We start from the raw sequence: 20236 nt of genomic DNA on the forward strand, positions 1-20236 counted from the left end.
AAGATCAGAGAATGATGCTGAGATTGAACCTTGGATGCAGACGTGTAGCCGAGTTGTTGGTTACCAATTAAAATAGCTTCACATCAAATTGTGTTTGAGTTTGGAATGAGCTGCTAACCACAATCACATTCAGACAGGCTCAGCATGGGGCTGACTGAAGATTAGGCTTTCTAGATGTCATTGCCAATCATCTATTTGTTGTTTAAGGAGGATGGGATTGTGGTCACTACTGTTACCACATTTTCAGGCATTGCTATAGAGTGAAATTTATCAGCACAGCAATAAACCTGTCAAGTGTGAAGTAGATTGGATGAACAGTTGTTGAGAAAACTGAAAAACACACACACATCATATTACACAAGAGTCCTTCTTTCATTAGTAAGATAGCATGATGAGGGTCTATAGGGTGGCTTAGCAATCAGACCTAAAGTTCACTGGGTTTTAATTGCTATTTGGTAATTTGATTAACTGGAAATTTTCTGCACTGAGAACAACATTATCAACCAAGGCAGGTCCATCAGTGTTACATAAAAGGCCTTGTCCTTTGGAGGAGCTTAACAGCCCGTATCTTAATGTGTGGCTGCCTGTCATGGGTGTTGCTTTTGTTTCCACACTACCTGCACTGACGATGCAATCCTGGCAGTGAATTTTAGCAGCAGAACACAGCCTTAGTAAAATAACATGCAATATTCTGATTTTGTGTTTTTCTGCCTGTGTTTAGTTCCTAATAATGTATGAAATGTGGCAGTGTTTCCAGTATTTAATTACTATTCCCATTAAACACATTACGGGTAGTTAAGTGCAACCGTGCAGCACGCTCATAATTAAAGAAAGAGTGGGGCATTTCGGTTTCTTGTAAAACAGCAGGATGTTTTCTGAATTCTTCATAGGTTACACAAAATTGATATGATGTGTTAGTTCGAGTGTATACTAGTGAAAATGTCCTTCTTATAAAAAGGACAGAGATGGTAACTGTATCAGTCATCTTATTTCTCTTCAACAAAGCGAACAAGCTTATAGTTGGAACATATTGGGATTCCTTCCCTTTTTATCCACTGAAGGTTATTTAGGAAAATCCTAAATAACCTAAATAACTTTCAAAGATGAAGTTAAATGTGTTTTCAGAATTATTTACATTTTTAACTCAAAATTAATCATTAAAATATCTAATCTGCAAAATGACAGGACTCCTGCTGTTACTCTGGAAGAATATGATCTTTCTTTAGATGATCTGTCAGGTGGGATTGTATAAAATTCCCATTAAACCTTTGTCTTGAGATTTTCATTTTCTTATTAAAAATCATGTTTTCATTTTTCATCAAGTCATTTGTATCAATTTTTAATTATACGCAATAAAGTCAGCAAAACTATACATTTCCCTTTTGCTGAACTATGTTTTCAATTTCAGTTCTCTCACCCCAGCCGGTCTACCCTACGATATAAAGCACCTTGAGGTAACTGTTGTTGTGATTTGGCGCTGTATAAATAAAATTGAATTGAACTGCGGAGGAAACCGATTTAACACCAAGTAAGACATGGACCGTGTGCATCACTCGAAATATAAATTGACCATATTAGCACACATCGAAGGCCTTTGTTGAAAGCCAAGAAGACAACAAAATTTGCACATCGGTGAAAAACAAACCACTTCTTGTGTGAAGTACATCGCAACCCTCTACCGAACAAAGAGAAACTACTGTATGTAGAAGCTGCCTGTGTTATTGCTTCAGCTGGATCAGGGACACAAGCAGCCATCTCTACCAATGCAGATTAGATGGTGCAGATGTGTTAGTACTTTCAATCAAAGCAGGAAGTGATAATATTTTAGATGATATAAAGACTATTTTTCACCGATATGAAAACAGGTGTGCCTTGAAACTTTGCCCTGTCCTTTGGTGATCCTTGGGCATAGAATGTTTGAAAATCGCTCCCACAGAGGTGTCGTTGTAAAACCTTGAGCTAAGTGTTTTCGGCCTCTCCATCTTGTGCTGTTTTTAAAGTGGACATGATGAGTGGGGCTCTGACCAAAAGTATACCCATTCTTTTTTTTCTAATTGTCCCAGGAATTTACATCATTTTGTATTCACTAAGAGCTGAAACCACATCATCAGAAAAGGGTTTGTTAGGGTCACAGATGAGTGGAGATGAACTAAACCTCTACAGATGAGTTGCCACTGAATTACCATTTAGTTTAAGGCTCTCCTATTGGCTTCACTTTCAGATCCAGTAGCTTCTTTGTCTTTTATGTACAGTTATGGTTCACACACAGTTACACAGGGGGAGAGATGACTGAATGGGAGCCAACAGTGACCTTTTACCCTGAGGCCCGCTAACGTTAATGAGGCCTTGAAAGCTAGGCAAGCACATTCTTATCACAAAACTGACAAGAAATAAGATCATTTGTCGGGTGCACAAGTCCCCATTACACTAATGAAGTCTATGACATCTGTGATCCACGTTCATTGAAACTCTTTTCTTTAGTTTTTTCCCCCCGTTGACCTCTATATTAACGCGCCCCGCCGTGCTGCGGGGAGAAAACACTGACAACTCACTGGGGTTTGCAAAAGTTCACATACTTCTAGAAATACTTCAGATTACGCTTGCTGTCGCTGCACGACAGGAACAAAAACATCTTAATTTGACACTGCAGATACAGCAAATAACAGACAAATCACTGATCTGACTGACTTGCGAGATTGTTGGATTCCACAAACACTTGAAAATAATGAGCTGCTTCAAACACAGACAAAAGAAGCACCGTGTTCTGCATAGCAATGTGTATGTAAGAAAAACTTGACTGCATTGAAATGTATTTGTTTGTGCCAGCTGTGACTTTTTTGTTAATCTTGCATCGCCTCTTGTAGATGGAAAAAAAAAAAGAAAATGTTGTCAGGATTAGTAGACACAGTTCAGTTTCTGGGCAAACTCACGGGTTGCCATATAAAATGAGGTCACTTGCTCCCCTTCGGATTCTAATGGCAGTTATTGATGTCTTTAATAAGTTTTCCCCTTTCTGTTGGGTATTAATGGACGGCTTGATTCCGGGTGGTGCCGGTGGTGCCACGAGAAGCTGAACAGACCAGACAGGGAGGCAGATGTGGAGAGAGAGAGACGACAGAGATTGAGAGAGAGAGAAAGTGGAAGAAATCCCAAGAGTTCAGTCATACTAATCCCTTTGGCTGAGAGCTGTGAGTCAATTATTCTTCATTTGTCTTTTATCTTGCCACTACTGTCTGAGAATGGGGCTCCTCCAAGGGCTCACTTATTGATGCTGTCTGCCCTGAAGCGCTCACCATAATTCTGAAGATGGGACCAGTGGTGTGCAGGGTTGAAGGGGGTAATTGTGTCAGGAATTGGGCTTGGTCAGTGAGCGGGTACCTCATATTGGGTTGTAAAAGCTGACACGAGTGGAGGCTATATAATATGGAGTAAAGGGTGCTTGGCAATGTTACAGTTTTGATAAGGTTGGAATTTATGGGAGTGAGGTTTGTTTTTTGTCTGGACAGAACCATCCGCTGGACCGTTCAGTGTAAATTACTGTAAATGTGATTATGTGTGCTTATATATAATATGTAATGACACAAAAAAGGGGATTTATATCAAGAAGTCAAGGAGGTTCGTGAACACTGCCAGGATACAGACCACAACTATAATAACTAACTCAGGAGTAGTTATTATAGTTGCTCAGGAGTATTGTGACTACATGGTCAGTGTAGCAGTGTTTAATAGTAATGACCATAGATATGTTAATGTATTAGCATGTCATCGCATTGACAGTATTACTGATGTTAACATAATGGTTGGCCCAAGCTCACTTTAATAATGTTAGAGTTTGGCATAAATGTTAGTGAGTGCATCAAGTTTATGCTGTGATAATGAAAAGTGTACATAAAATGACAAATGTGACTTTGGGTGAAGATTCTTTACGTGAGTTTGATTACAGGGAGTGCAGAATTATTAGGCAAATGAGTATTTTGTCCACATCATCCTCTTCATGCATGTTGTCTTACTCCAAGCTGTATAGGCTCGAAAGCCTACTACCAATTAAGCATATTAGGTGATGTGCATCTCTGTAATGAGAAGGGGTGTGGTCTAATGACATCAACACCCTATATCAGGTGTGCATAATTATTAGGCAACTTCCTTTCCTTTGGCAAAATGGGTCAAAAGAAGGACTTGACAGGCTCAGAAAAGTCAAAAATAGTGAGATATCTTGCAGAGGGATGCAGCAGTCTTAAAATTGCAAAGCTTCTGAAGCGTGATCATCGAACAATCAAGCGTTTCATTCAAAATAGTCAACAGGGTCGCAAGAAGCGTGTGGAAAAACCAAGGCGCAAAATAACTGCCCATGAACTGAGAAAAGTCAAGCGTGCAGCTGCCAAGATGCCACTTGCCACCAGTTTGGCCATATTTCAGAGCTGCAACATCACTGGAGTGCCCAAAAGCACAAGGTGTGCAATACTCAGAGACATGGCCAAGGTAAGAAAGGCTGAAAGACGACCACCACTGAACAAGACACACAAGCTGAAACGTCAAGACTGGGCCAAGAAATATCTCAAGACTGATTTTTCTAAGGTTTTATGGACTGATGAAATGAGAGTGAGTCTTGATGGGCCAGATGGATGGGCCCGTGGCTGGATTGGTAAAGGGCAGAGAGCTCCAGTCCCACTCAGACGCCAGCAAGGTGGAGGTGGAGTACTGGTTTGGGCTGGTATCATCAAAGATGAGCTTGTGGGGCCTTTTCGGGTTGAGGATGGAGTCAAGCTCAACTCCCAGTCCTACTGCCAGTTTCTGGAAGACACCTTCTTCAAGCAGTGGTACAGGAAGAAGTCTGCATCCTTCAAGAAAAACATGATTTTCATGCAGGACAATGCTCCATCACACGCGTCCAAGTACTCCACAGCGTGGCTGGCAAGAAAGGGTATAAAAGAAGAAAAACTAATGACATGGCCTCCTTGTTCACCTGATCTGAACCCCATTGAGAACCTGTGGTCCATCATCAAATGTGAGATTTACAAGGAGGGAAAACAGTACACCTCTCTGAACAGTGTCTGGGAGGCTGTGGTTGCTGCTGCACGCAATGTTGATGGTGAACAGATCAAAACACTGACAGAATCCATGGATGGCAGGCTTTTGAGTGTCCTTGCAAAGAAAGGTGGCTATATTGGTCGCTGATTTGTTTTGGTTTTGTTTTTGAATGTCAGAAATGTATATTTGTGAATGTGGAGATGTTATATTGGTTTCACTGGTAAAAATAAATAATTGAAATGGGTATATATTTGTTTTTTGTTAAGTTGCCTAATAATTATGCACAGTAATAGTCACCTGCACACACAGATATCCCCCTAAAATAGCTAAAACTAAAAACAAACTAAAAACTACTTCCAAAAACATTCAGCTTTGATATTAATGAGTTTTTTGGGTTCATTGAGAACATGGTTGTTGTTCAATAATAAAATTATTCCTCAAAAATACAACTTGCCTAATAATTCTGCACTCCCTGTACAGCTGAGCAACAGTGTAGGAGGTGTGATTCCTGCAAAACTGTCGACAGACCTATGGGTGGACAGATGGATGGATGCCTCGCCGTGGCGTGAGCTTATTGGTCCTTCAGCCAGATGAGCCAAAAGTGGAATTCTTAGAATATTTCAGCAGCCCTTTCTAAAAAGTCATTTCTGTACCATTGCTGTTTTACTCCATGAGCCTTTGACTGAGAAAATGTCTTAAACTCATGTTACAGACTATTTCAGCCTGTAAATCTTCTCAGTGACTTACTGTGCCCTACACTCATGCAAAAATACATTTGCCAGCGATTATCTTAACTGCATATTACACTAGCGATGGAATGAATCCAAGTCATAACTACTGAAACGTTGAAGTCAAGCACTTACATATTGATCTTCCAATTTAGGGAAAAGGTTGCCATGGCACAGAGTGATGAAATGAATCTGTGTGTTACAGCAATTCCTTTGAATTTGAGTGCCAGTATTTTTCTTTTTAGAATAATAAAAGAACCAGTCAGAACTGTTAGATTAAAGGAAACCTAGTGTTCTCATTTCCAACTCCATATTTTTATTATGGATTGAACTAGGGTAGCTTTGCATAATTCAGAATTCAAAATAATCATCATTTATTTCTTCCTGGGTCTTAGTGTAGCCCCATAATTCCCCCACTGACTGCGAGCCATTTGACCTTCCTTTACCCTACCGTGAAGGTCGCTTTCTTCTTAGCTCACTGAGGTTTTGCGTGTCCATTAACCATGTGATGTTAACTTATCTGACATTTTGGACATGAAAACTGTGGTAACGACGCATGATCAGCTGAATAAAGCCGCAGTCAAAGAAGCTTTCAGACCAGTTTACAATCGTCTCACAACCACCACTCATGAGAGAAGATTGTGTATTCCCCAACTGGCTTGGAAAAGCCCCTCGTTGTTGCTTTGGTTGCTAGTATACAGTTGAAATCATCATTTGAATAGAAGCGACAGACTCAGTGATGAACGCAGTCCAGCTACTCTGAACTGCAGTGAAACTGAAAACTGTGAGGCAAACCGGGAACAACAAACAAAGACAACTGTAGCATCAAAGCAATCACAGGTTTTTGTTGCAGCACCTTCTTTGCAACTCATTTTGCCCGCTAAAAGCCAGCAAGCTCAAAGAAACGCTGTCAACTTGTCAAGGAAGACACGTTTTTCACAAGAAACTGGTTGTGTCACGTCCAATGCTGCAGACAACTCAGCAATCTGGGAGCAATGTTGTACTACACGAGAAAACTCCACAGGAAACTATCTGTGAATTGGTAAACTCAACCATAGCATGCATATGTATTTGTTTTAATGTATAAACTAACTATTTCTTTGTTGTAACAAAGCCTTAAATATTGGAAACTGATTGTTTCAGATTCACTCTTATTCTGTTAGTTTTGCTGGTCGGCGTCATGGCTTGCCACAGTGGCCCTCGGCTGCTAGTAAGCAGCTGAAAAGATGATGCTGAGTTTATATCAGTGCGTGAAAAACAGTATTTTAATCAATGTATTTGTCCTAATATAAACATAATTTATATAACAGCTGAGGAAAGTTGATGATCTTTTTCAGTCATTGGGATTTATGCACTAATTACCCATCAAAGTATGATCAGATCATTATCTAACTCAGTTATAGACAAGCACAATCTGACTAAACCAACATCACACACACTTTACATGCCTTTATTGAACACACGGAGTAATGACTCACAGTCCATCCTGAAAAAGTAAGTAAGTAACTCGCTGAACCTTCTTTATCAGGCGCGAACTCCAGCAGAACATTTCTGTAGCTCTTTATGTGACCCGTGTAATGATGAGGAGGAATTTTCGACCATACTGATGAACTGAATCGATTTGTCAGTATTTTCAGATTTTGATTGGCTAATCATTAGTCTAGTCTACTCTGCCAGTGCCTGTAACTTAACCGTGAATGTACCTTTCCCAGTCTTATGCCAGGCTCTGAACAAATACAGACACTAACACTTTTAACTAGATGTCAAATGAGAGAACAGAAGGAACCAAGTGAGCCCAGAATGAGAACGAGGCAGAGAAACATGAAGGACATATGACATAAATCAAAACCCATCCCTGGAATAACCACAACTACCTAAACCTCTTTGTTCCAGGCAGCTCTGCGAAGCCTGAAATCGCAGTCATCATAACGGTGGTTATCAACTTGGTCCGCTAACTCAGGCTGTCTGCTTCAGAGTCTGCCGCTCTGCTCATATATATGAAAGCGGCGTTTGATTCGTCATTTGACTTCTAAGTCCACACAAATTGGATCAATTGAGGGCCGCTTGGTCCAATCTGTGAAACTGTCAGAAGGATGGATGCTAGAGATCATTAAGGACTGGGAAATACTGCAGAAAAGTGTTATAGTTGCAATTTCATGTTTGTCACAAGCACACTGAACATTTGCATTGCATTTAAAGATACAATATTTTATACTTTTTCCTCTCTGTCAGTGATGGCCTTGATTTATAACTTGACTACTGCAAATTCGAGCTATGAAACACTAAACTGTACCCATTTAAACATTTAGGCTACAGTACAGGTCTGACTGTCTCCCATAACCTAATAAAGGAAACTCACTGATCACTTGACAGTTTGCTGCCAGATCAAAAGAAAGATTTCACTGATTAAAAATTATTGGCAATCAAACAGATTGATGTTCTGGTCTGTATTCTGACAGCTGCAGCTCCAACAGTGTCAAACGGCAGCTGATCAGGACCAAGCATATAAACATTTATACGTTTTCTACATAATCAGCTGAACACTTCAGTGACAGCGTGACGCACCATATAACATACTGCTATAACTTTACAGCTGGCCTTCATTTGGTTGCAGTAGTAAAGCTATGGTTCAGCAGGGTGGATGTGTTCCATTAGCAGCAAATCTGTATAGTACAGCTTCGTGTAAATAAAAGAATCAGAGAAAATCTGGACCTTTGATTATGTGTTCAGCATAAGTTACCATGTCGGACTAGTGAGGTAAAAAGAACGTCACTTTTGTGACCCTGGTGACACTGAAAACTCTGGCAGTACACTCGTATAGCTCACTAATCCCTCCAGTTTGCTTCATACTACATGCCTCAAGACTCAGTATTACTAACGCTAAAGCTCACAATAATAACAGAAATCAGACCAGGAATAAAAATAAATTAAACAAACATAAATTAACGTGAGGATAACAATAAAAAACAAACAGAATCCAAGACTCAAATATATCAACCAAGCATCCAGAACACATCAAAAACTGAGGCGAACTGCTCAATGCAACTGATTTAAATGTCCGAATTCAGGAAACAAACAATTCAGTTAAGTTTCTGTTCAATTTGATTTATTTTGTGCCAAATCACAACAGCAGTTGCCTCAAGTTGCTTTATATTGTAAGGTAAAGCTAAATACACTACATTCTTCTGTAAAATCTATTAATGCAGAGTTGAAGCCTTTTTTGTGAAAGTAGGAAAGAGGTAGGAACCCATGATGGTCCCTCCACCATGCTTCAAAGCTAGGCTTGGTGTTCACAGCCCTTTTCCTCTTCCTTGCTGTAATCTAGAAACACTGGTTTCCATCATGGTGTTACTGCATTAACACCTTTCTTCTTTGGTATATCCCCCACAGTCGGCAGATGAAAAGAGGTTTTAGCAAACAAAAATGTTACCCTTTGGTTCTTTTTCACCTTTTTTAAGGTTGCACACTGAGATCTTTAGATTTTTGCAGGAAGCTCCGATGGAGAGTACGAGTAGTTCTGGCTTTGTCTCCATTTGTTGTGTCTTTGTGCCTATTGTGGACTAACGTACAGCCAGGACTTTGTGGCCTGTTCATAACAACCAGTTTGAAAGCTGTTTATGTCTTTATCTGTCTCTTGTCCAAGCAGTTTTTGAGGAAGTTGTTAGCACAGCAGTTTACTTACTCACACACAGGTCTGTTTGTTAGTCACATTTTCTTTGTCTAAATGTGACTTAGGTGACGATCAGGGACCATGTTGATATTATTCAGCAGAAAAATCCAGATATTCAGTGAATTAACATGTTTTTGTCTTTTTTTTGCTCTTGTAAGTATAAACATATGAAGATGGATATGGCATTGGAGATTGGGTGTCACAAGGATGGAGCTGTTTTTTATTGGAGGACAAGATCTGTTACTATGGCCTTGGGCTGATAATGAGGCTTTAAATAATACAGTGAGCCTTCATTTTAAACCTGCCCTAGTTAACCTTCAGCTGTTACTACATGCGCAATTATAAATGATTTAACAAACCAGCATGTCAATAACAAATGTGCTGATTCCCTTCAGGTCAGCGTGTCAGATCTATACGCTGCTTGTAGCATATTCCATCAGTAGCCTTTTTGCTTTCATTTATTCTAAAAGCCATGAGATAACACAGAGTTACAACAGCTAGTTAGCAAAACTGCTGACAGAGTGATGGAAGGAAAGAGGGGGGAGAAAGAAAGAAAGAAAGAAAGAAAGAAAGAAAGAAAGAAAGAAAGAAAGATTTTTGATTTTTAAAAACACATTTATTCACTCAATAGTGAGCCAACAAACGGTCAGCTCAAACCAACACATTGCTAAACACAAGTTCAGAGTTGTTTAAAGAAAACAGACTGCCTTTATAATCCCAAAGATTTCGAAAAGCATCCAATCCATCCATATTGAAATAATATTTATACTCTAACATCACTCTGGCTCTCGACAAACCTTTGAAGAGCTCAACACAGTCAGTATTTCGTCCCTTATCAATCTTATACTTTCTACTCAAATAAATTGCCAACTTCGCTTGGCCCAAGAAAAAATTCAGCAATCGCCCCTTTTTCTTCTTCCCTTTATCATATGAAAACCCCAAAATAAAACACTGTTGTGTAAAACATTCTCCAAAGGATTCCCAAATACCAGTAAGTACCGAAAATCAATCAATCAACCGGAAACATTGTACAAAACAATGAAAAACAGTTTCTCTCATCGAACAAAAAGGACATGCATCTGAAGACCCAGGCTTAATGGTGGACACAAAAGCATTTACCGCAATGATACCATGTAAAATCCGCCACTGTAAATCACCAGCGTTCTTGGTGAATGGTGGCTTGTACAGTGACCCCCATGCAGGGCCCACATCAAAACCAACCTTAAAATGTTCCCTCCAAGGCGTATCAGTTTTACCATTTAACTTTGCTTTGTTTATTGCCTTATACAACACCTTCCCAGTCACCGAATCCAGTGGTGTCCAGCGGTACTTCTTCTCCAAAAAAGGACCAGGGCTTTCAAAGTCCGTGAGCTGTGGTCTAAAGCACAGGCCAAAGAAGCTGTCCGTTTTATCAGGAATCAATAGTCCATTAGACCAGCCATTTAAAAGTCTCTTATCATCGTCTGAGAGTGCCTCCTTGAATCTTGTCAACATCAAGCTCACAATTCGGAGAGAGCGAACCTCAAGTTTTCTTGCCAAGGACACAGCATCCTCCATTTTGGCTCCAGCAAGTTCAAGCAAAAGCCGTACTGTTGTAACTCCCCCTCTCTTCAGTAGCTCCGACATCATTGCCGCATCATCCCAGCCTGAACCCAAACGAGACCCTTTGAGAATAGGTTCCATTAAAAGCCAATGCAAAGATGTAGACTTCCCACGTCGTTCTGTTTCCATCAGCCCCCAAGCCTTTAGCACACTAACATAGAAAGGTGACAAATACTTTACCCCATACCTTGAATGATCAAAAATAAACAAGGTCTTACCAAACCCCAAATTACCAACTTTAGAAAATAAGTATTCTGTGACCTGCCTCCACAAAACATTTTGATCCCCATACAAAAAACTCTGTACAAACTGTAACCTAAAAGCTGCTTTCCGACTTTCGAGATGAATCAAACCCTGCCCTCCCTCCTCCTTTGACAGAAACAAAACGCTTTGAGGTATCCAATGAAGCCTGTCCCAAAAAAAGTTCAAAATAATAGTTTGTAATTTGGCCAACAAATTAGGTGGAGGTTCCAAAACCGATAAACGGTGCCACAACGATGATGCAACAAGATTATTAATAATAAGTACACGACCCCTGTAAGACATTCGTGGTAAAAGCCAATGCCATTTCTGTAACCTACCCTCTACCAGTTCAACAAACCCTTCCCAATTTTTCATGACCTCCATGTTATCCCCTAAATAAACACCCAAATATTTTAAACCAGTTTTTGTCCATTGTAGGCCATCAGGTAAACTGGGTGCTGCTCTTGTCCATTTACCTACTAACAAAGCTTTACTCTTACTCCAACTGACTTTAGAGGATGAAATTTTACCAAAACAGTCAAGAAGTCGCGTTAAAGCAAGTACATCTGGCTCTCCCGTTATAGCCACAATAATATCATCCGCATATGCAGAAAGTTGAAAAGGTAAAGAAATGCCACTCAGCTGTATCCCATGCAAGTTCTCCCTAATTTGACATAATAAAGGTTCAATACTCAAAGAATACAACATACCAGACATTGCACAACCTTGTCGAACACCTCTCTTTACATTAAAGGGAGCACTTAAACCACCATTGACCTTCAAAACACTTTCAATGTCACAATAGAGGGTCTTAATCATGGCAATGAAACCAGAGGAGAAACCAAAAGCCTTCAAAACATTCCAAAGATATTGGTGCTCCACCCGATCAAAAGCCTTTTCTTGGTCGAGGGAAATCAGACCAAAGTTTAAGCCCAATAAATTAGAGACATCCAAATAATCCCGAATTAGTGCCACATTGTTTCTTATTGATATGCCAGGAATACAATAGGATTGATCCTCATGCACAACTTGATCAATCACTTTTCGTAGCCTGCATGCCAGTGCTTTTGAGAAGATCTTATAGTCAGCACACAAGAGGCTGACTGGCCTCCAATTCTTCATTTCATAAAGATCCCCCTTCTTGGGAAGAAGAGTGAGCACAGCTCTGCGACAGCTCAGGGGGAGCTTTCCCCTAACCACACTGTCATTAAGAACCTCCAACAAATCACCAGCCAACACAGACCAGTATGATTTATCAAATTCCACAGGCAAGCCATCTATTCCTGGCGCTTTACCATTTTCCACACCTGACAATGCGTCCTGCAGTTCCTGCAGAGTCAAGGGACTCTCCAAGATGATATTGTCTTGCTCTGAGACCTCTGGCAAGTTACTGAGAAACTCAGCACCCACCACGAAGTCTTCTCTAAACTCGCTGACATACAGCTTTGAAAAGTAATCAACAGCCCTTTGACGCAATGCAGTGGGTTCAGTCAGCTCCTTCCCATCCTCAGATTGAATACAACGAATAAGACGATTCTGTCCATTCTTTTTCTCCAAGCTAAAGAAGAATTTCGAGGGAGCATCCATTTCAGCAAAATTCTGAAAACGTGAACGGACCAGGGCTCCGTGTGCTCTAAGCCCTAGCAGATCAGCCAAAACAGTGTTTTTAGTTTTGAGGGCCTGCAAATGGCCTCGATCTCCTGTGGACTCACTCAACCGTTGAAGATCCACTATATCAGTCTCTAATTCTTCAATAGATTTCACCACCTCTCTTGTGACATTACGTGTGTATTGAATAGAATAGAATAGAATAGAATAGAATAGAATAGAATAGAATTCAACTTTATTGTCATTGCACATGCACAGGTACAGGGCAACGAAATGCAGTTTGCATCCATCCAGAAGTGCTTTAGTGATATAGATATATTACAATATATATTAGCAATAATATAGATATTCAAGTATATTACAGAAATGGGTCTATTGTGGTATGTTATAATGTACACGGTATGAAGTATGTTGTGAATATTCTATAACTATAAGTATGTACAGGCTGTAGTGAGTACAAGCTATGTACAGGATATGAACAGGATAGAAATATGAAAAACTATACAGAATATGAAATAAATAACTTTACAGAAATATGAGATATACAGCTATACAGAAATGGGAACTATGCAAGTTGTAAACAGTTGTAAGGTTAAAAATTATTGTATGTACAAAATGATTATTTACACAGAGCTATACAGTAGTGCAGTTAAGATAAGTGAGGGTGTGGATATTTTCTACAGAGGCTGTATAAAGTGCTAGTGGTTGTGAGTGGTGGTTCAGTCCATGTTATTATTGTGTGTTTGAGGGTACGGTTGTCCATTGTGGGTGTGTGTATGTTCAGTCCATGTGTTAACGTGGGTCAGATGTCAGGAGGCAGAGTTCAGGAGTCTGACAGCTGTGGGGAAGAAGCTGTTCCGGTACCTGGTGGTCTTAGTCCGGAGACTCCTGTAGCGCCTCCCAGAGGGCAGGAGGGTGAAGAGTCCATGTGATGGGTGACTGGGGTCTCTGATGATTTTCCCAGCCCTTTTCAGACACCGCTTCCTGTAGATGTCTTTTATGGCAGGAAGTGGTGCTCCGGCGATGCGCTGGGCAGTTTTCACGACCCTCTGCAACGCCTTCTGGTCCGAGGCAGAGCAGTTCCCGTACCAGACTGTTATACAGTTGGTCAGGATGCTCTCGATGGTGCAGCGATAGAAGTTCACCAGGATGTCTGAGGACAGGTGGTTCTTCCTCAGAGTCCTCAAGAAGAAGAGGCGCTGGTGAGCCTTCTTCACCAGCTTGGAGCAGTTGGTCGTCCAGGTGAGATCCTCGGAGATGTGGACTCCCAGGAACTTGAAGCTGCTCACACGCTCCACAGCCGTCCCCTTAATGTGGATGGGTGGATGTGGGTCAGCATTCCTCCTGTAGTCCATGATGAGCTCCTTGGTCTTCTCGGTGTTAAGCAGCAGGTTGTTTGTGTCGCACCACTCAGCCAGACGATCCACCTCCTCCCTGTAGGCGGCCTCATCGTTGTCACTGATGAGGCCAATCACCGTGGTGTCATCTGCAAACTTAATGATGGTGTTGGAACCATCAGCAGGTCTGCAGTTGTGGGTGAAGAGGGAGTAGAGGAAAGGGCTCATCACACAGCCTTGTGGTACACCGGTGTTCATTGTGATGGTAGATGAGCAGCGGTTATCCAGCCGGACATGTTGGGGGCGGTTGGTCAGGAAGTCCAGTAACCATTTGCAGATGAGGGAACTGATGCCCAGGTCTGTCAGTTTCCTGATGAGCTGTGAGGGGTGGATTGTATTGAACGCTGAACTGAAGTCTATAAACAGCATTCTGGCGTAGGTGTTGTTGTTGTCCAGGTGTGAGAGGACAGAGTGCAGTGCGATGGAGACTGCATCCTCTGTGCTCCTGTTCTGGCGGTATGCAAATTGGTGGGGGTCCAGGGTGGGGGGGAGACAGGATTTGAAGTGTGCTAGGACCAGCTGCTCTAAGCACTTAGTGATGATGGGGGTGAGTGCTACTGGGCGGTAGTCATTGAGGCAAGATGGGTTGGAGTTTTTGGGTATCGGGACGATGGAGGTGGATTTGAAGCAGGCCGGTACCACAGCGTGAGCCAAGGACAGGTTGAATATGTCTGTCAGCACTCCTGCAAGCTCCCCAGAACACGCTCTGAGAACACGCCCGGGGATGCCATCAGGACCTGCAGCCTTGTGGACATTGATCCTGCTCAGCACTGCTCCTACATCGGTGGGGGAGAGAGTCAGAGGTTGGTGGTCTGGCGTCACATCTGCTTTGGTTGTGGTTGTGGGGTTCCCTCGCTCAAAACGAGCGTAAAAGTTGTTGAGCTCGTTGAGGAAGGAGACATCAGAGGATGCGGGGGAGGGTTTGGTGGTCCTGTAGCCTGTAATGGTCTGGAGTCCGAGTTAGAGAAGTGTTCTTCTACCTTCTTTTTGTAATGGTGTTTGGCTTTTTTGATGCCCTTCTTTAGATTAGCCCTGGCTGTACTGTAGGCGTGTGCATCTCCTGACCTAAAGGCGGTGTTGTGGGCCTTCAGGAGGAGACGAACATCCCGGTTCATCCAAGGCTTCTGGTTGGGGTACATGGTGATCCGTTTCTTTTTTTTTTTTTTTTTTTTTTAAACCTGTCCCGTTTGGTTCTTTTGCCATCAGAATTATTGTCTAAAGGCGAAGAAAGATGCCCAACGGATTTACTTTACCAAATGGACCATCCCAGCCTTGCCGTAATGGTCCATTTGATTCACCTTTTATTGTTTATTTTATTTTCACTTGCTGTATACGGGACAGACTTAACTGGGGGAAAGAAAGGGGAGAAAGAAAGAGGGAAAGAAAAACAGCGGGGAAGAGGGACGGGGAAAAAGGGCAAAAAACCAAAAACCAACAGAATAAGCAGACAAAAAATACATATATCGATCACCTGGATCACCTGTTGAAAAAGAAAGAAGAAAGCAAGCAGAAGAAAACGAGAGTAATAAACATCATCACAATGATCTATGGGAATATGAAAGTAAATACTAAATATTAAACATTATTGTGCAGCACGTAAGATCGACAGCGCACAGTGTGCTTTGAGGTAGGAGCCAAAAAGGGTGTAGTTTGTGTGTGTGATCACCCGTGTGTACACCTGTGAGCATGAACGCGCTTGTATTTAAAAGGTTCCTTCATGTAATGATCGGCTAGAGGGTGTGGGGGGGCCACAGCCCCGTCCTCCAGGGCATGAAGCAGGTATGGAGGAGATCAAAACTCCAGACATCCAGAGGCCCCCAGAACACAAGAGACCAAGGAAGACCAACAGAGGGGCAGCTGCGCCACTATCCCAGAAAGAGCTGAGGAGAGTCCCAGATGAGGGGGTCACTCAGCAGCCGTGGAGCAGAAGCCAGGGGGGTTGCAGTGACGTGCCCGTGAGCTCCGCCGGCAGCCAGCTGTGCCTGAGTGACCGAGCTCCGGGCCGAGAGGCCGAGGGCACCCCGCCTCCGAAGTGGCCCGAGCGAGCCCCAGGCTCCAGGCCCCGATAAGCAGCCGCCAAGGAGTGAGCCGGTGTGTACCTGGGCGCCCACCCCCGGGCACAGAGAACCACCAACGCACCGATGTCTGAGGGCATCCGCCACCGGCAGGGGAAGTGGTGGGGGAGACAGGCCTCCAAACCTTGGAGGGCCTGAGATGTCCCCACAGAGGTGGGGTCTGATACCCAACCTGACATATAGACACAGACATACAGGCACACACAGATACAAACATCCATTCCCACCCTCATGTTCTCATAAGCAATTATTCCACACTCAACCAACGTGGAGACGGACATAAAGAGACGCTGTACACACAATCACTCTCCCCAAGCGTACTCTAAGAACCGGGTCTGGGTACCCTTGCCCCTGGAGGGGGAAACTGCACCCAGACCCAGGTGGTGTTACCCTTTTCCCTGCGGTGGGGAGAAGCAGACCGCCCCGACTCCGTAGCAGCAGGGAGGCCCCCCAGACCCCAGTCGGACGGCCAACTCCTCCTCCTAGCCCCCCCGCTCCAGCAGGCCGCAGAGAACGGGGGTGTGTGAAGACTCCAAACCTCCCTCCACCCGCTCATATGTAGTGTTGATGCATGTGTGTTCTAAGGTGCATTTAAAACCCAGGAGGGCATGGTGATCCGTTTCTGGGTGGTGACACTGTCTGTGGTTTCTGAGATGTAATCCAGTACAGATGAGGCGTACTGGTCCAGGTCTGTGTTGGTGAACATATTCCAGTCTGTGTTTTTAAATCTGTCCTGGAGCACTGCGTCTGTCCCCTCTGGCCACACTTTAATTGTCCTCACAGCAGGTTTCACACGTTGGATGAGTGGTGAATACCGAGGTGTGAGGAACAGGGAGAGATGGTCCGATTGTCCAATGTGGGGGAGGGGTGTTGCTTTGTAGGCTCCAGCCAGGTTGGAATAAACATGGTCTAAAGTCTTGTCTCCTCTGGTGTGGCAGGAGACATGTTGGTGGAATCTGGGGAGGACTGTCTTTAAGTTGGTGTGGTTGAAGTCGCCAGCAACAATAAAAGCAGCCTCGGGGTGTTTATTCTGGTGTTTGTTAATGGCTGCAGAAAGTTCTTTCATGGCCAACCTAGCATTAGCATCAGGCTACACGGCAGTGAGTATGATCGAAGTGAGTTCTCTGGGGAGATAATAAGGTCTGCATTTGACCATTAAAAACTCCGCATTAGGTGAGCAGTGACTCTCAGTAGTAGTGGAGTTCATGCACCAGAATACAGAACTGCTGAATTTTTATTTTACCAATGTCCCACCATTGGTGTAAGGAAGCAAACTGACATTTCATAGTTCTCCATTGATTCCAAAAAAAGAAAAAACCTTTTATAAAACACCCATCATTCAGCAAAACCGTATTGAAATGCCAGTACGCACTCTTAGGTCTTAGTCTATTTATAAACACACTAGCTTCAACCATGCTATGATCAGAAAAACCCACCGGACACATGTTGCAAGAATTGAAAATTTGCAAATGATGACCAAAACAATAAAACATGCTTAGAACGCCACACATCAACTAAGTTATAGGTCTCGACAATGCGTTTCAATATCCTCCTTGAATGCATATGTGGCTCCAAGTGATTCCTATCCAGATCATCAATAGTACAATTAAAATCACCTCCTAAAATCAAATAATCAGTCGATGTGCAACTTAACAGCGTACTCGTTAACTTGTCGAAAAACACACAGCGATCATGTGGAGACACTGGAGCATACACATTTAATAATGTTAGCTTTGAATTTTCATATGTGACAATGACCTTTAACAACCTCCCAGGTACAATATCATCTACATCAATAGAAACTGGAAGAAAGGTCTTTGAAAAGAGAATAGCAACTCCAGAACTCAGTGAGGTGTGATGACTCAAAACAATATTACCATCCCATTCTTTCTTCCGGTCAACTTCGATATCAAAACTACTATGAGTTTCTTGAGCAAACGCTATGTCAAAGCATTTAGATTTTAAAAGGTCAAAATACATCGCCCTTTTTTCATGTCTCTTGCACCATTAAGGTTCAAGGATGAGATTTTAAAGCTATTTATAGCCACTCAGAAAAAGATCCATGAAAAAACAAGAATACAGCATCTTATCTGCTGTTTTTCCCCTGTCAGATATAACATCAAACTCTGGCTCTAATTTTCTGCATCAGTTTTCGCAGTCTATACACTTCAGTGTCCCTCAAATCATCAGGGGTCCTTTGTCGTATCAACCATCTAGCTGAATCAAGAAACAACTCTCTATCAGGGAAAAAATCCTGTACAACCACATCTCGCTTCCCTTGGGTTACTTCCAAAAAACTCCTAATTTGTTCTAAACTGTACCCATTAGAATAGAATAGAATAGAATGGCTTTATTGTCATTATACAGCTGTACAATGACATACAGAGCATCTCCTACTCAGTGTAAACATGTTGGGGGGGGGTACAGTTCTGCAGCGCTATATACATATGGACAGTATTAACATAGGGAAGAAGATGTATATATATATATAAAATGTACAATTTACAAACCGTAAACAATATGTAATAAATAGTGTTATGTATGTACAGTTGAGTTATTGCACATGGAATTGGTATAAATAGTGGTGGTCCATAGAGGAAGTGGGAAGTGGGGGGCTGTGTTATGGGTGCATGTGTGAGTTCAGGGTGGTTATCGCTTTGGGGAAGAAACCGTTTTTGAGTCTGTGGGTCTTTGTGCTGATGCACCTGTAGCGCTTCCCTGAGGGAAGCAGGCTGAACATGTTGAAACCAGGGTGGGAGCTGTCCTTGATAATGTTTGCTGCTCTGCTGAGGCAGCGGGAGGAATAAATGTCCATCAGGGAGGGGAGAGGGCAGCCGATGATCTTTTGTGCTGTCTTGACCACACTCTGAAGCCTCACTCTATCCGCCTTGGTGCAGCTGCCGTACCATACCGTGATGCAGTAGGTTAGCAGGCTCTCAATGGACGAGCGGTAGAAGGTCAGCAGCAGGTTGGAGTTCAGCTTGTACTTCCTGAGGACTCTCAGGAAGTGCAGCCGCTGTTGGGCCTTCTTGATGACCGCTGAGATGTTTTCCGTCCAGGAGATGTCAGCAGAGATGAGGACACCAAGGAACCGGAAGGTGTGGACCCTCTCCACACACTCCCCGTTGATGTAGAGGGGGGCCAAGTCAGTGCTGTGTCTCCTGAAGTCAACAATGAGCTCTTTGGTTTTCTTAGTGTTCAGTGTCAGGTTGTTTTCTGAACACCAGGCTGCCAGCTTCAGGACTTCCTCTCTGTAGTCTGCTTCGTCTCCCTTTGAGATGAGTCCGACTGCCGTGGTGTCATCAGCAAACTTGATGATGAGAGTGTTGTTGTGGGTCGGACTGCAGTCGTGGGTGTAGAGAGAATACAGGAGCGGGCTCAGCACACAGCCCTGTGGGGAGCCGGTGCTCAGTGTGCGAGTGGAGGAGAGATGAGGGCCGAGTCTCACAGTCTGGGGCCGGTTTGTGAGGAAATCCTTTATCCAGGCACATGTGAGAGGAGGGAGGCCAAGAGTGACCAGTTTGGTGATGAGGATGTCCAGGATGATTGTATTAAAGGCTGAGCTGTAGTCCACGAAGAGCATTCGGACGTAGCTCTGCCGCTGCTCTAGGTGACTCAGCACAGCATGGAGGGCTGTGGCGATGGCGTCTTCTGTGGATCTGTTTGCATGGTATGCAAACTGGTGGGGGTCGAATTCTGGGGGGAGGTAATCCTTGATGTGCTGAAGGACTAGTCTCTCAAAGCATTTCATGATTACCGGTGTGAGGGCCACAGGGCGGTAATCATTCAAGCTGGTGATGGCAGACTTCTTCGGCACTGGGATGATTGTGGCTGATTTTAGACAGGATGGGATGGCTGCCTGATCCAGTGATAGGTTGAAGAGTC

This window comes from Oreochromis niloticus, linkage group LG15 (assembly GCF_001858045.2).
Source record: "Oreochromis niloticus isolate F11D_XX linkage group LG15, O_niloticus_UMD_NMBU, whole genome shotgun sequence".
NCBI classification, from domain to species: Eukaryota; Metazoa; Chordata; class Actinopteri; order Cichliformes; family Cichlidae; genus Oreochromis; species Oreochromis niloticus.